The 18,166-nt window shown below is 33.7% G+C and overlaps 1 long non-coding RNA gene and 1 pseudogene across 3 annotated transcripts in view; one reads left to right on the top strand and one right to left on the bottom strand.

Annotated features, from left to right (window-relative positions):
* The window catches only part of LOC143246281 (uncharacterized), a 166,683-nt pseudogene that overhangs the window by 31,895 nt on the left and 116,622 nt on the right, over window positions 1-18,166 (top strand). The window lies entirely within an intron of this gene.
* LOC143246288 (uncharacterized) lies at window positions 719-3,542 on the bottom strand. Of its 2 annotated transcripts, none has more exons than XR_013025904.1 (2): window positions 3,235-3,542; window positions 719-1,383 (listed from the first exon to the last, which is right to left on the bottom strand). It is a non-coding gene; the product is annotated as an uncharacterized LOC143246288 (long non-coding RNA). The 2 variants fall into 2 exon arrangements; XR_013025902.1 differs by lacking the exon at window positions 3,235-3,542 and adding an exon at window positions 2,951-3,210.

Below are 18,166 nucleotides of genomic sequence, written 5' to 3'. Positions count from 1 at the left end.
TAAATTTACTTTCTGCGCTCTTGCACCACTCAACCTAATTTAAGACATGAAAAACATTGGTTATGTTCTGAGATTCCTTCACCATTTTCCTGAAAGAGTTATGTCTATGACATTTTTCACATTTGAAATCATTTGAAGATTGATATTGCTTACTCCTGAAAATAACATATTTTTACCATCTCAAAGAATTTACAGATCTAGCTAAAAGTAATACCTTTCCAAGTTAACTGGTTCATACAGTCAACTTGGCTCTCCACTGCATGACTGTATATTTCATTGAATTGTTTTTGTCTACTTGATGTTACTGTTTCATCAAATGAACTGTTCCTTAGTCATCTTCACTGTTCTGATTAGTCAGTATAATGTTGCTACTTTGTATTACTTTTGTACTTATGATCATATTTTTCATTAAAAATTTATATAAACATGAATTTTTCATCCATAGGCCTTTTATACTTGACTTACATGTAAACTTCTTATATTTTTTACATTATTTAATGTAGTTTTTTTATATCATAGGCAGTCTATCAGGTGAGCCAGTTTGAAAATACTGTTCTATCTTGAACCATAAAAACAACATTAAGTACAAATAATGGAATTTTTTTTATTCATAACATTAAAAAATTATGATTACAATATGTATGACTACTAATATTCAAGTATTATATGATACAATAAACCATGTCTGTATGTAGTAAATAACCAGTACTATATGAAATGTTGGACAAGCTTACAATGTATTATATACTGATCCATATAATATGGTACTGATACATATTGTTAATAAAAACTACCAACTATGATGATTTCAATTTACCAGTTGACAGTGCAAATGTATTTAAAAATTGTTTTTCTAAAACTTTTCTAACAGCGACACACTAGACAAAAATTGGGAAATTCAAAAGACTTGCACTAATTCAACCATGCCAGATAAATCATCTAGGCTGGTGTAATAACAACTACTGTATTTCAAAATAATAAAATCTATCCAATGCATATTATACTTTTATCATATTTCTTCCAAATTGAAAGATCAATACATTTTGAAATAAAAATTTTATATTTTTGTTTCATATAAAGTTTCTGATTTTATTACTGATTGAAGAGACCATATAGACACTTTTTCTGTTGAATGCTCTCTCATCTTCTAAAATTCTGTCTTTTCTAATAATTTAGGATAAGTTGAAACAATAAATGTAGACAATGAAGCATGCAAATAAATCAAAAAGTAATGGAGTGATCCCTTAATTAACATACTCCAGTGCACTTCTCTCAACATGAAAACCTTCTCTATTAATCAACACATTCATGCACTCTCTCTCCATTCAACTCTTTGGTTACTATTTTGTCTGGCTTCACCATGAATGATGTTCTGAAATTAATCTGAAAAAAAAACAAAAAACATTTTTCTTCATCTGTAAATAATAATTATATGAGAACTACAACCAATATTGGGTCAATTACCATACAACCAGACCACAGATTTCATAAATTGTAAAGTAGTGTTAGTGAAAGTTACATTATATGCTGAATTTATTAGAATAGTCTGTAAAGACAATACATTATTTTATCAAACCTAATTTCTTTGAAAGATCTGACCAACAGAAATTCCTTAAAATATCAACACTTGATTTAAGACAATTCATGTGCATGCACAAATTTGTAGTGTAACTCAAGTTTTCCATATTCTCTGTGTTGAAAATGACATTTTAATACACTGGAACATTTTATACATCTGAGGAAAGAATAATGTAAATATTTTAAAACCATACCCTTTAAATTATTACTTCAACCAACAACTTATTCTTTTACTAGTTAAAAAATAATGGATCATATAAAAAGGTTCATAATTGTTTACCTCTTCTTTTTTCCTAGAAGTTTTGAATACTAAATCTGAATGTTTTGTATCTCATTTGTTGAAAAAAGTTGATCTTTATTTTCAGTGAAAAAAATATGAAGTTATGAATAAATAAATAGTTTAACTTGTAATACATGAAAGCTAAAGCATATTGAAAAATATATTGTTTGAAATACGTTAAAATTATATAATTTAGACCAAAACTGTTATGCTTATATCAAAACATCTGAGAATAGTAATGACATTTAAAATTATTCTTTATATTTATATATTTTTTTTAGGTTTTATGGTACGAAAACCCTTTACTTAGGTTAGGCCTATGAATATGAAATTTTATCAATGGCTTGAAATATAAATAAGTTGATTCTTAAATAATTTTTGGTATACCAATAAATATGACTGTATTATACAACAGAATTAGCAACACAGTGTTATTTACAACAAATTTTACAGTCAGCGGTATGTGTTTTATGGCCCGAACGTTTACCTCTTAAACTGATTGAGTAATTTTTACTGTAACTAACATTCTTCCTTTTCAAATCTACATTTGCGCCGTCATTTTGTTCACGATTCCATAACTGTTGGTTCTGCCATTGTGTTTAAGTATGTCACCTGATCAACCAAATTTATTAAAATTACCGAAGTTAACGAACCATGAATAATACTTTATTTCATGCAAAATTTATGTTTTAGCTTTAAGTAAATAATTGGGATTTTGCTTGTTTGAGCTTTTAACGTAAAATTATTTTTCTCTAATTTATTCATGTTTATAAGACAGTAAGTATCATGAATTAAACCTATATATATTACATGCAAAACATAGGCCTAAAAATAATATATCGAGCACATAGCCTTTTTTGAGATTAAGCATAGTAATGACAGTACTACTTATACCATTTAAATAACGCGATCTACTCAAATAACATTAGTCAGACTTTTCATGCAATATTGTAGATAAATGTCGGTATCTAAGAAATCATTAGTAAAACTTGTAGAAGAATTGAGCTATATGCAACGCAACCAATAATCATCTGTTCATTCATTTGTGTTTCAAAAAAATCGTTATAATTAAATGACGTAAAGTTTCCAAACCTGTGCTTAGCTTTGGAGTTGAACAGCCGCATTTTTAAGGAGCGTGACATCACAGTTTCGTATTTTAAGCTCGGTAGCATTTAATAGTAGAAACAATTCACGCGCAGAAAAACTACGCCATCGAATTCCCAAGCGAAAAACCGATCATTCAAAGTATTGGTTACGATATATTATACGTATATATATTGATAATCCGCTATAAATGTCGCTAACGTTTCCGGTGTTACAATTCAAAAATTTCTAAAATGGTAAGTTTTTCGTCTACGTCTCTCTCTACGACCTACCTGATCATGTCAACGGACGGAGGTAGCGCGTAGATGGTCGGGCTATCGCTACAAGATTTCTCCAGTTTATTTGAATGATATGTGTGTATCCACTTTCGAGGTTTCGATAAAAATCCATGTATATACAGGTATAATACAAATGGTAAACATGTAATATACGTACTTCTATATTTTTCAACCCAACACGCAACAGTTTCTATATATACTCTGTACACGTGTAACGTAAAACAGTAAAAGAACAATAGTATTAAAAGGTATGAATTTTAATATGAAGTAGGGATCCTGCTTTCAAAATATTGAAACAAAAATATTAAAAATTATTATCTTTAAAATGAAGTGGGGACCCTACCATATAAAGTAATGAATCGAGAATTAAAACTACAATTCCGAATTCATGAGATTTATTCCCAACTTTTATCGAATGTTTACACTTATCTGTTGGCCAAAGTACATGTTACGTTCTATAAATTTGTGATTTTGGTTTTAATTCTTATTTCAACACATTATAGCAGGATCCATACTTCACTTTAAAATGTATAATTTTAATACTTTTTCTATTCATTAGTAAACAGGCCTTTGTTAATCTGAAGATGACCTAGGAAGGTCGACATGTTGTTCTCTGCTTGTCAATAAAAGTGTTAATACCTCATACCAGCCGTTCTGAGATACATACTTGACCAAGTATTTTTGTTAGTGTTCAAGCTGTTATCAACACGGAAAGAGGCTTGCCGTCTATTAAAATGGATCTTTAAAGGTGAAATAAGGCACGCCACTGCCAAGAAGAAATTTTGAAATACGTTTGATGATGTTTCTGGTCAGTCAGATAAAGGCTAATTTTCAAAGTATGCTGGTCTGGTATCAAGGACTCTCAATTCGTAATCTATGGGTCTTTGTTTGAATCCTGTCTTCGAACATGCTCGCTTTTTTAGTTGTAGGGGCATTATAAGTGACGATCAGTTCCACTATTCGATTAAAGTAACCCAAGAATTGGCAGTGGTGGTATTGACTAGTCTCTTTCCATCTAGCCTTACCATTTCTAAATTAGGAACTGCTAGCATAGATAGACTTGGGGTAGTTTTGCTCGAAATTCAACAACCAAAACTTGCTGGTGTTTGTGGTCTTAAACTTTGTGTTGTGTCTTAAAATAAGAACAATTTTAATGGTAAGTTGAAGTGAGTAAGTAATGACAGCATACAGCCCTTTACTGTGGATTGTATTGAATATGTGTATGTTATAGGAGAACATGTAAAAAAGTGCCATGGTTTTGATTCTTGCACAATAATTTTCTTTGACACACGTGCTTGTGTTTCTGGAGTAGATCGTGTCTATTAGTTAAACTGACATTGGTTGTTAAGTTTTGGTTGGTTTGCTTGTGTTGTTTTTTTATTTCGCGCAAAGCCACACGAGTTCTATTTGTGCTAGACGTCCCTCCTTTAGCAGTATAAGACAAGAGGGGAAGGCGACTGGTCATCATTATCCACCGCTAATTTTTGGGCTACTCTTTTAACAACGAATAATGGGATTGACCGTCATATTATACCCCCCCCCCACGGCTGAAAGGACAAGCATGTTTGATATGAGGGGATTCGACCCCGGATCCTCAGATTACGAGTCGAATGCCGTAATCATCTGCCCATGCTGGACCTAAGCTTTGGTATAGGTAATTGTATAGGAATTTTAGGATAATCAGAAAAATCAATATACCTAAATATGTTACTTTTAAAAACAAGAGGGGACCCCAGTAGCCGCAGCACTTGAAATTCTTTAAGGCTGAGTTATAGTAAATTAACTTGTGATACCTTGGGCATGGTGAAACACATCAGCCGAAAAGGTGTGATATCCTGAGTATAAAATCTACTATTAGATATCAGCTCAGTCGAGAGATAACGGGGCTATGAGTTGAAAGTACTAGAAAAAAAAAATAAAGAAAAGCTTTTCTATGTGTCGTTCAACAGCGGATAAAAATAAGAATTGATTAATGAAAATACTTTTCTGATCCCTTTAACCTTATTTGGATGCATATATCAAGAGTAATTATGTAAGAGCATTTCAAAAAGTACTTTATTAGATGTACATGTGCTAATATGATTGTGTTTTGTTTAAGAAATAATGTGTAACATGTTTAACTATTTTGTATTAAACCCCCTAAGTGTCTGAAACACAGTTCTCAGTTATTGTCACTATTACTGTATATATTGTTTCTTTTATTAAAAAAAAACGCAGATAACCCTCTTGTAGCTTTGCGCGAAATTAAAAACAAACAATCCTTTAAAAAATACTTAGAATTCAACGAAAACAAAAAAGCAGTTCAGTATACAGAAATCACACGAGCTATGCACGTTTTCTCGTGAATATTTTGTTCTTCTGTGTAGGCAATTCCAAAAAAAAAAAAAGAAAAGAAGAAGCCTGAAATATATCTTAAATGTTCATCCAGCTGAAAAGGAAATATTCGTGATAAGAAAAGGGACTACTCCAATTGTTTTGCCATAACTGTTCTTTAGGGTATTGCTTCAGACTTACGTCAGACGCCACACCTATGTAAGTCAACCGCCCACTACAATTTCTTTCACCTGGCATTTAGCCAGATCGCGCGAATGGCTGGCTGCACATGTAACTTCCAGGTGTGACAGCAAATCCGCTGTATGTCTGTTCCGGTTCATGTGCATAGTGTTCCCGGCTTTCTTCCAGAACGGTAGTGTAGTTGCATGTTGTGTTGTTTTCATCTCGGATTATGATATATGCGTGGGAGTTGAAAGTTGAACAGGATCTTCCACAGAAAAAAATCGAGAGAAGTACGGCTCAACTTGCAAAAAATACGAAACCGTATCCGTTGTTAAGTTTTTGCCGTGACCACGTCAGATATGTTTGTGAGATTTAAATTAATACCAGCTTTATAAACGCATGTATGGTGGACCATGAAGTTTTGGCTTCTATTAAACACGGTATTGTGGTAAGCACCCTGTGCCGTTGTTTTAACCACATTTAACTCAATTTACCTGGGATTTCCTGGTATTTGTAACCATTGCAAGTAAGATTGGAGTGATAATTGTATGTTTATGTAAGCTTTTTTAATCCGGTTTTTGTTTAACCATTTATCCATATCATAAACAGCAACTTGCACGGAAACATCATTCGTTATTTAATAAATCATTTATTTGAATAATTTTGTTATTGAACATGCTTTTTAACGTAGTGAAACCTCGCTGTGTAAAGTGTTTGATCTATTTCCGTGGCTGAAGAATTGAAAGTACATGGAGCTTTAAATTTTTTCAATACAATAAAAGACATTTTGTGTGTTTCAGTTCATTTTGTGACGGAGAAAATTGAGTTGGGTGATAACACCATTTTGAAGTATTGTAAGATTGTGCGTGTTTTATTCAACAACATAAGTGTCCGGGATTTAATCTGCGTCGAAGAAGTGATTGAACAATGGAGTAATTGATAATTACAGACCTTGTAACAACGATTTATCAGACTATTTCCGAAAGTATTTTGTAAATATACCAATTTGTCTGGATAGTGCGTCATGTATGAAATAACGCCTCGACGCCTTAAAGTCATTTTCATGTTAAACTTCAACGACTACTTGTTATATTAAAGGTCAAGTTGTTGATCTTGAAAATGCTTTTAAAATCACCTTCACTTGTTACTAAATGTACATATATTTATGTATATGTAGGCTGATCGAATAGACAATATATATAGCTTTTGCTTTCATTGGGTTACGTGAGTGCGATACCGTGCAATGCGAATGCTATTTTCTGCAGGAAATTGAAGGAATTATAAATACAAAGTGATACGAGAACAAAGTGCCAGTAATAGTTGATGATCTATAACTTGTAGTTGTCCACAAGTTTTCATTCTACAACATAAATGTGAGTAGGTTCGACTTGATTCTAATCCCAGCTGCCAAAGGTAATGGGGAGACCATGTCTACAATGGGGCTTTTCTTTGCTCGACAGCCACAGATTGAAAGGTTAGTTATTAGTTGCCCTTTATTTAAAATGACTATCACAATAATTTTAAAGGTATAATGTTTGAGGATTTTATTGTTTTAGCACCAGAATGTCAATAATTTTAGTAATCTTAGTATTTTCTCAGTGTGAATGCTTGTTGTTTAATTTTGTTAATATGTTGTACTGAAATAAGTAAATAATCTTACGAAGAAAATTGCTTCCCCGTGGCACAGCGGTATGTCTGCGGACTAACAACGCTAGAATCCGAGTTTCGATACCCGTGGGGGCAGAGAACAGATAACCTATTGTGTTGCTTTGTGTTTAATTACAGACAAACGAAGATCATTTGCTGTATTTTTTCAACATAAACATACCCGCTGTACTGAAATTTATATAGATATAAACTCTTGTGTTTGAAACATACATACAAAGTAAGAAATCGGAATATTTTCAGTGTTTCCTGTAGTTACACATTCCCTAATCTTATATTCAATGCTTTCAAAGCAACTTTTGGAACTTGTAATAGAAGGAAATAAAAATCGTTGGTTTTGTAGTAATTATAATTTGTTTGATTAATTGATACGAAAATAAACCAGAGTTGTAGAAGAATGCACACATGAATTAATAATAATACAGAATGAACTTTACCTGTGAGAAGTAACTTAGTATCATATAATTTTAGAAGTCGTCGTTTTTATCATTTAGTCCTAATACTTACATAGCTAATATGAAAATTTAGACTCAGCATATGTACCGAGTAGGTAGACATAATTGTTACATGACAATTTTAAATAATTTATGACAAGGATCTTTTTAAACGTTATTTTTAACAACTGTGCCCTAATGATCACTCTTAACCGTATTAAAATTATATAAAGACTGAGTAATAGTTTCCGTTATGCAGTTTGCGACGTTTCGCAAAGTTTTAATGAAAACAGGTACATACAATCAGAATTTTTTTTCTAAAGAAAGTGCTCACTTTCAGTTCACAAAATGAAATGTCTCTGCTAATATAACTTGTAAGAAAATACGTACGTTACAGGTTAAAATATTTGTGGTTTTAAAAAGGCAACTTATCATACAATATGAGAGCATATTTTTATTTTTGACCTGGGTTGCAGGATAATTTGTAAATATATCTCGATTTATTAATTTTATCTTATTACATAAAATGTAGGTAATGTATAATATATAAAACATAGGGAAAATGTTAATCATAATACTATTAAATGTGCGAGTTCAAGAATAAGAGTTGGTTTTAATAAACCAATCTTAACGATATAACATTATACCAAATATATTTTGTAATAATTACTGGAAGAATAACGTCCGTATTTTTGACAAATAATAATATTAATAAAAAACACCCATGAATTTATTATTGTTGGCAATATTTTACCATTATTATGAAGATACATAAAAATTATTTACTTTCATTAAATCAAAATGAATTTAGTTCTATTGCTAGGGTAATATGTAAAATAATGTTATTATTTACGTCAGTGTTACTTCACAGTTTAAACACTGAAACAAGGGCCTGGCATGGCCAGGTGGTTAAGACACTCGACTCGTAATCTGATGGTCGCGGGTTCGAATCCCCATCACACCAAACATGCTCGCCCTTTCAGCCGTGGGGGCATTATAATGTGACGGTCAATCCTAATTTTCGTTGGTAGAAAAGTAGCCCAAGCGTTGGCGGTGGGTGGTGATGACTAGCTGCCTTTCCTCTAGTCTTACACTGCTAAATTAGGGACGGTTAGCTCAGATAGCCCTTGTGTAGCTTTGCGTGAAATTTAAAAGCAAACAAACAAACACTGAAACAAAGCTTTAATTGTGTATTATAATGGTTATGTAACGAACAGCAGTAATAAGTGTATTTCTTACTGTTTTAAGGTAGTTCAGATACGAGATAGGTATCCAGCCAAGTAAACAGGATGTTGTTCATTATATATATTTTTTAATGAATTTTGATATTTTATGTGTCGGAGGAGAGCTAGAATCTTCCAAGTCCTTCACCTCATTGTGCACATGTGTACGATAAAAAGATCTTACACTGATTCTCAAGTTCCTAGTTTTGATGAACTAATTATTCCGATATTGCTGCTGTTTATTATTTTTCACATGGTCATAATTAGAAATCCACATTTTGCAATTCAGTTTCACTCGAAACAATTTTAAAATAACCATGTTGCTTTCCATATGAAAATTATTAATTACATGAAATATAGTTGTAACATCCTGTTACTTAATAACCAGTTAAAAGTAGATAAGACGTGACAAACAATTTATAAAAAATCACGACAGTAATTTTCTTTTTCAAGGCCGTTAGTTTTGTCGTGGTGTAAAAGGTTGACTATTTACTGTTAAGATGTTATTACAGTCGCTATCTTCCTTATAAACACACAGCTTTTCATCGAGACGTATTAGCTGTTGCCTGCGTAGGTGTATCTATTCTGTTAGCTCATGACATGTTCTTCAACGTTCGGAATTTTTGTAGGCTTGTGTACTTTAATGAGCAAACTTTGTGACAGAGACAAGAAAGAGTAAACGGTAAAAAGAAAGTATTCGTAATAATATTGTATATTTTTGAAATTACCCGTCATAAATCTCATATTACATGCAGAAACCTGTATGTTTCACTATTGCTGTGACTTCATTCTATTAAACACTAGAGTTTTGTTTGTGTCATCCGTAAGCACAAAAAATATCCTTATTTCTAAAAGTTGTCGGCTTTTTGTGTTGTAAAATTCCGTCTTTTTATTGTTTTTACTCAAAAGTATGGAATAATTTTGTGTATATAGTTAAACAGTCTTACTACAATGCACCTTGCCTTTGTTTTGTTTTGATTAAAGTACAAAGCTATACAACGGGCTATCTGCGCTCTGCCCACCATAGGTGTCGAAACACGTTTTTTAGCGGTGTGATTCCGCAGACATATCGCTGTGCCATTGAGGGGCTTGAATAGATGAAAACAAACTTAAATTTGTCGAGATGTGTCAAATTTATATTTGCCAACAAAACTGATATACATAGTTTTATTTCGTAAAACAAATGTATTTTAATATGCAAACAATAATACTATTTATAATAGCGGTTATTATGAATAATTATTACAAGTAGTAATTTACATGCAGAAGTTTTACAAACAATATTGAGTCTTCTATTCGATCCGGAACTTCCTTGATATCGAGGGTTCACGACGAGCGAATAATTCTGAGTTGATATAGGTGCATTTCACTTGACGAAGAGCTAACCAGCTAACTAGCTCTTCGTTGATCACTTGTGAGTTTTTTACAGCTGAAGTTATACAACGTCTTCGTAAAAGTACTCACGTCCTAAGTTAACCACAGAAGTTAAACAGTTTGCAATTTTCAAAATCTGTAAACGTGTTTGGTCAATATCTGAAGTTCTCGATTAATAAGCATTAATCACAGTTATAGTTTCCGAGATTTATGGTATACCAATTGTGGCAACCCAACAATTTATGCTATCTTTTGACGTGTCGGTATATAAACGTTAGGAGGGCTTGATTCTAGTAATTTCAGTTGGTCCAACAATACTGACAAGCTGATGCTTTCGTAAAGTATATATTGTTGATTCTTACACTCGAAGATCTTGTATAAATTTAGCGAATTGGTGTAAATTTCGTAATACACGTTTAATGGTGTAGTTACATGCAATTCTAAGTATATATTTAATTGGAACAAATGTCGATATTAAAAATGTATAATAGTCACACTTCACATTAGTAATAAGTACGAATGACGTACAAAACTATCTTATCGTATTTACAGCAAACATATGAGACACGTGTCAAGTAGTCAGCGTTTCACTGAGTAAATATTTTAAAGGAAAATCCACTAATTGTATTTTGCATCAGAGGTTCCCAAACTTTGCCAACCAACGATGCCCCTTCAACTTCTTTACTGTATTGGCGGATCACCTCCCGTTAAAAATAGTTTTTATCGTTTGTAACTGGTGTGTCATGTGTGTATTTGACTACCTTTGCAGCTTGATTCTAGCTTTACAAAAAGAAAAATGAAAGTACATTTAAATATGGAATTTTTTTTTTAATCTTACGACTTATTTTAATGTGAAGGACGATATTACTTTGCTAACACAATCTTTTGAATTTTTGGGTTAGTGTCAGAGTTTCAAACAGAGAACTGTTATAACTGTAAGATGTCACACTAACGTACACACATACGTCAGTCCAACTGGAAATCAACAATCTGGTTGTGGGGATAAGCAAGTAACGGCACCAGGCGCACAACGAATTTACATTTTATAACTCAGTTAATGTTAATTAGTCATTAAAGTGGGATGTATATATAGTACTATATTATTTTATAATGTCTTGGCATTTTATTTTATTCGTTACTTTCTCTTTTAATGGTGGCTCCTCGGTTGCATAACGGTATGTCTGTGGACCTACAACGCTAGAAACCGAGTATCGATACTTGTGGTGGGCAGAGCACAGATAACTTAGTGTGTAGCTTTGTGTTTATCTACAAACAAACAAACTGTAAATGGTAATTTCATAAATTTAACGTATTATTGCGGATCCACTTAAGTACTATCGCAAACTCCGAAGGGACCGTGGACCACAGTTTGGGAACCTGTGGTTTACATTATTAGAAATAAGAAGCATTCTTTATGAGAGATCGTAGAAATAATAAGTCTGTTTCTCTGAATAATGGAGATTGTGGTTATTGTTTTCATGTCACTCATCGCCTCATAATGAATCATCAGTGTCTTAGAGCTTTGGTATGTTAAGTACAGTGATTCTTTTTAAGGCACATTGTGCTGGTATATTAAGAGCAGTAATTATAAAAAAAAAAAAAACGTTTTTTGATTCAACAATAAGTACTTTGGACACTTTAGGGTTGAATTTAACAAGACGAATATCAGCATCTTTAAAGCTCTTTATGTACAGTTTTATTTTATTTGAGACCAATTCGTTTTTGTGAGAAACATCAATGATGAAAATTAGCGTTTGCAGTATCTTCATAATATTGTTTATTTACGATGATCATTGTTTTCAGTGTAGTCAACAGCCGTGAGTTTCAGGAAAGAACTTTGACAAATCTGAAAAGGGGCTTATTAAAAGGGGTTAACATTACCTGAGGTATTACAACTCATATTCTTCATTGATTACATTCAAAACATTCAGGAAAGGTTATCGTAAAAAAAAGAAAAAGTATCTAGGTGTCATTTAAGCCTACATATTTATCGATGTTCTCAAAGTATAGAGACTGTTATTACTGTATCACTGTTGCTATCAGTAATTACTGAAATGGTTAAACTTAAAATGCTACACATTTAAAATGTATAAAATAAGCATAGCCATCATTTCTAATGTATTTTTATTTTATTTTATATTTAGGAGATTATCGTTCAAATATAAGCTAAAAATGTGAACTTTCATTTCACTGTAATATCTAAAACATATATTTTATAATTTCTCTTAAAGGATAACGGAAGTAAATTATATGAAAATTCTCTGTCATTTGAAAGCTTTTCTATTGACCTAACTGTCTGGTTAATCTAGAAAAGAGAGAGAGAATGATGTAATTATTTTAGCGTAATAGTCATATAATGCATCATTTGGCATCTGTTTGCATAATTTTTTATTCTACTGACATCTTAAATGAGTACCATTTTCATCATCATTCGCAGTTTTTAACAATAATTTACTGGTTCATAAAGCGTTACAACAACTAGATAATTCAAGATCATCGTAGGCACACGACTATGTATAAGGAAGATCTGCAGCTACACACTAGCATTTTTGAATTTATGTGCATTGATTGTCAGTGCACTAGAGGTGAGTTATATCCCTCACTTTGATAGGAGCCGTTTCATTCTCATTCTTATCCAAATACCACCAGGATTCCACAGATCAGATTGACACACACATAACTGTCGAGCCAGATACCACTTGCAGATATGCATGTAGCACATGTTGCTTATCGTCAACACAACTGGTGTATACTATAATTCATATCTGGAAATGTTCTTATGATGCATCATTTAAAATACTAAATAAGTCTTAAACACTTGGCATATTACATTTTGTCTAGTAGAACACTTGTGTTCGTAACGTAACACTTACTTTTATTACTATACTAGTAGTCAAAGGTACTACTAGTACCTTTGGGTCGTTAGAGGAGGTACAGAATGTAAATCACTAATTTAGTTCGTTTTAATACTTTAATTATCGTATAAGAAATAAACTCTTCGTGTGTGAAGCTCACAAAAATCCCTTTTGTATAATAGTGTGGTTTTGAATTTTGCCCAAACCTACACGAGAACTATCTGCTCTAGCCATCTCTAATTTAGCGATGTAAGACTAGAGGGAAGACAGCTAGTCATGACCACCCACCGGAGGCCCGGCATGACCAGGTGGTTAAAGGTGAATTTTCAACAAATTTAATAATTGCCTTAGAAACTGTACTTTGGTTAGGTATAATTCCTGTGTGGTTGCCATATTTTTAAACACTTTAGTTTTTGAGTAAAAAATGAAACAAAATATGCGGGTCCTCGAACTCAAGTTCCTCTCGGTCGTTCGGCTGTTTCCTTGACGTTTTACAACTATGGCGTAATAGTTGCTAAACACGCTTCGTTGCGCGCCGACCGTTTTGTTCCTTTCAGTGCTGGTGTTTTATGTAAATCTATCGGTGCTTTTTTCGGATTACATACTTTGTGAGACTATTTTTTGTCTTGATATTGCTACTTTATGTTTGTTTTATGATAACATGGTTTACTGCGTTGCTTATGTTTGTAAAAACGGTTCGGCATCGGGCAAAAGCATCCTTTTGTTTCCGTGCAAGGAGAAGGAACCGGAAAGGGGGCGACAGTGGGTGCAGATGGTCAAAAGGAAGAACTGGACTCCTTCACACCATGCAAAGCTTTGTCAAGATCACTTTGAACGCTCATGTTTTGTGTCGGATTCCACTGTTTTGGATTCCGTTGGTTTCCAGCTAGGCAGGATGAGACTGAAAAAAACATCGGCAGTAAATAGGATCGTCCCCACCATCTTTCTTCGTGTAGAGCTGAGGACTGATCTCAGCCTGCAGCATACAGGTTCCACCCCTCTGAAGCCATCCCTTGCCATCACGAAAAGAACAAACTTAAAGGTATGTGTGCAGTATAAAGCGATAAACAATAACTAGTATAATATAATAATTTAAAAAGTACAAGTTTTTGAAGAATTAACTAGACATACACATTTCACATTCATGAGCGTGTTTTGCATTTGTGGCACCTGAAAGTCAGTGAAACCTTGATTTCCTAGTCTAGACAGTGGACAAATCTATCCCAAATAGAGTATATTCCAAGTTTAAAAGCTGGTAGATCATTCTGTAGATGTTTTTGTATCATTTTTAAACATGGAAAAGTTTGAAGAATTCCATTTTTCAAATCTAACATTTCAAGATAAATTAACTATTCAGACTGCTACATCTAGTTTGATTTTATAGACAGAAATATGACGTATAATTGAAATTCATTTTGTTGTGAGTCTTAAATACCCGGTACAATGATTGTGGGAGGGCCGAGTATTAGTTACCATAGTCGGCAAAGTATAAACAAATAAAACCTAGTGTGTGATACCAATAATTTATTAACACAAGACAGGTTTCGAGATGCTTAAAATTGCACGTGAAATAATACAGACCATATTTGTTGTCATAACTTAGGCTTACCATTCTTCCACTGGAGGTATGACCGACTCGCAACCGGCCTGAGCGCTGTCAGTATCACTCACAGTTCCGCTACTCTCGCTCGTGGAACTGTTCTCATCACTAGAACTTGTCAGATCTGTGTCAAAAGTAACTGTTCTAGGTTCGTTCAGAGTAGGTTCAAATTGATATGGCGCTACTCGACACTGTTCAGAACACAAAGTCAAAACAGATTCCGCCTCTGTTTCTCCGTATACACTGGCCATGTTTATTTACATTTAACGCGCTAGCGTTGGCGGTTTGTTTGGCAACTATTACGTCGTAGTACTTTTCCTAACGGCAAACGTAAAAACTAAAACGTTCTGATTGCCTCTCGGAAAGTGCTCTTTCTGCACCAAGTTCTATGTTTCATTTATTAGCACATATTTTTTATAAAAAATGTGAACGTGCAAAATTAATCAGTATAAGTAGTTCTTTTGACTGCAAAGTGTTTTTGTTTCTGTAAAATTCACCTTTAAGGCACTCGATCCGTAATCCGAGGGTCACGGGTTCGAATCCCCGTTACACCAAACATGCTCGCCCTTTCAGCCATGAGGTCGTTATGATGTACGATCAATCCCACTATTCGTTGATAAAAGAGTAGCCCGAGCGTTGGCGGTGGGTGGTGATGACTAGTTGCCTTCCCTCTAGCCTTACACTGCTAAATTAGGGTACGCCTATCGAAGGAAGCCCTCTAGTAGCTTTGAGCGAAATTAAAAACAAACCAAACCACCACCCACCACTAACACTTGGGTTATTCTTTTACCGCCGAATAGTGGGATTGACCGTCACATTATATCACCTACAGAGCTGAAAGGGCGAGCATGTTTAGTGTGATGTTTAGTATGTATTATAGAAAAAATGTTAAGGCGAATTATACAGTTGTGTAAACTCTACATGTGATATATGTATACGAGGTCTGTTCAAAAAATACGCGGACTGTTTGAATTGCGCGGCTCCAGTTGGTTTTAGGGGAATCCGCTTGGTGTCGCTAGGTTCGCACAGATCAGCTGATTACGACGCCATTTCCCGATTGCAGATGTGCCTCAGAGCTACGAGGTTTTAAGTGAAGTGCGATTTTTTCGTTTGGCGAATTTCAGAATGAATGACCTGAAGGAGCAACGACTTGCTGTGAAATTTTGTGTTAAACTTGGAAAATCTGCGACTGAAACTTTTGCTATGCTTAATACGGCTTACGGTGATGTTGCTATGAAGCGTTCGGCATGTTTCAAGTGGCATGAACGTTTTAAGGATGGTCGACAGTCCATTGAAGATGATGAGCGTCCTGGACGTCTTTCCACGTCAACTGACGACCCACACGTCGACAAAATCAACACCCTGGTGCGGGCAAATCGACGTCTGACTGTCAGGGAGCTTGCTGAAGAGTGTGGGATATCAATTGGATCTTGTTACGAGATTTTGACCGAAAAATTGAAGATGCACCGCGTTGCTGTGAAATTCAGCCCTAGAACTCGTGGGTTTTTGGCCAAACACTCGATCACTGTTCTTCCCCACCCCCCCTACTCACCTGACCTTGCTCCTTGCGATTTTTTCTTGTTCCCCAAACTCAAAAGACCCTTGAAAGGAAGAAGATTTGAGACGATTCCCGAGATTAAGGCAAATGCGACGAAGGAGTTGGAGGACATTACAAAAGAAGCGTACCAGGACTGTTTCAACAAGTGGAAACACCGTTGGGATAAGTGTGTGCGTTGGGGAGGAGAGTACATTGAAGGGGTTCCAGACCTGTAACTTCTAAATAAAGTACATTTTGTTTTATGACGTCAGTCCGCGTATTTTTTGAACAGACCTCGTATATACCTATGATAAGACTTTTTAATATAGACATAGTGATTAATAGTAACTACGTCATTCGAAATGCGCCTCTAAAGTTGTCTGTATTAATTTAATGATCCTGAACAGGCACAAAGAAGTAGTATGTACAATGTTTTTGTTTAATTATCATAACGTTATTAAATTCTGCATCATAAAGTAGTTACAGTTACTCATGAAAACAGCGTAACTATGATCAGTGCACATTTTACCTATTTATATGCTTCATGATACATATTCTGGCAAGTGTGTTATCAATTTTCTTTCAGTACAGGAAACATAAGAATTGGTAAACGGCCTTATGTGCATTTCGAAGACGCCTCAAGGTTAACTTGTACAATTACATACACAAAATATGTAAATTAAACATTTAAACATCCATATTATCGGCTGTTGAAATTGTTTTTTGTTGCTATGATAAGCCTATCTTTTTTATTCTGTTAATTTTTCGAGTTATGTATGACACCCTATTATTAATTTAGGGAAGACCTTCTCTGTTACTTCATTCTTAGTACTTTAAAAGTTAATGACGTTTATTTAAGTTTTTCTCTTACAAAGCCTCCGAAGCTTTTGGAGTTGATAATTTAACGTGTTGTAATTAAGAAATGAAACATCGTAATACGTTACGAATACGGTTATTGATGTTAGCGCTACTTCCAACTTTACTATCCCTTGTATTTATTTCATACATACACCTTACAAACAAGTAAAAAATTTGGCAGTTTTCCCAGATTTTTCATAACTAATCTTTAATCATTTATAGATGGAACAATTTGATATTAGCTTCTGACTTTTCTGACTGTTAACTTAGTGACTTTGGAAAATTCATTCTTCAGTATTAGTAATAATGTTTTGTTGGGCTTAAGCTACGTAAATGCTATTTTGTTCAGTATTAATGTTTTCCGTTTTGTTGCATTGTGATTAACCAACGGAGTCAAAGATGTGAAATGTGTGTAACTATCTCATGTGCAACGTACTCTCTAGAACAGAGGTGTGCAACTTGTTTTTCATAGTGGCCACACTATTCAAAAAAAAAATGTTACTTTAATCAAAATAATTGCATTTCAACTAACCTTCAATATGAAACTTGATGGGGTTTTTTATCAACAAGTTTCATGAAATATGGCTTAATAGTTATGCTCAATGAGCATCTTAGCTCTGCCTCTAAATTTATGTCAGTAAGCTGAGATCTGTATCTAGACTTGAAAACATCTAGAGTAGAAAATGTTGACTCACACATACTTTGTAATTGATATCTTTAAATTTGGAAGACACTCAGTTATCAGAATAGTGAGCCACATATCTATGATAGTACATTTTTGTTTACCTTTTATGTGTTCTGCAGGGTAAGCACCTCGTCTTCAAATTCACACTTATCCAAAGAGAAAAAAGATGTAATTTCCTTACTGAAATTTCCTAAGTGAA

The sequence above is a fragment of the Tachypleus tridentatus genome, chromosome 1 (assembly GCF_004210375.1).
Source record: "Tachypleus tridentatus isolate NWPU-2018 chromosome 1, ASM421037v1, whole genome shotgun sequence".
Taxonomy (NCBI): Eukaryota; Metazoa; Arthropoda; class Merostomata; order Xiphosura; family Limulidae; genus Tachypleus; species Tachypleus tridentatus.
This window is presented reverse-complemented; position numbering and strand designations above follow the sequence as displayed.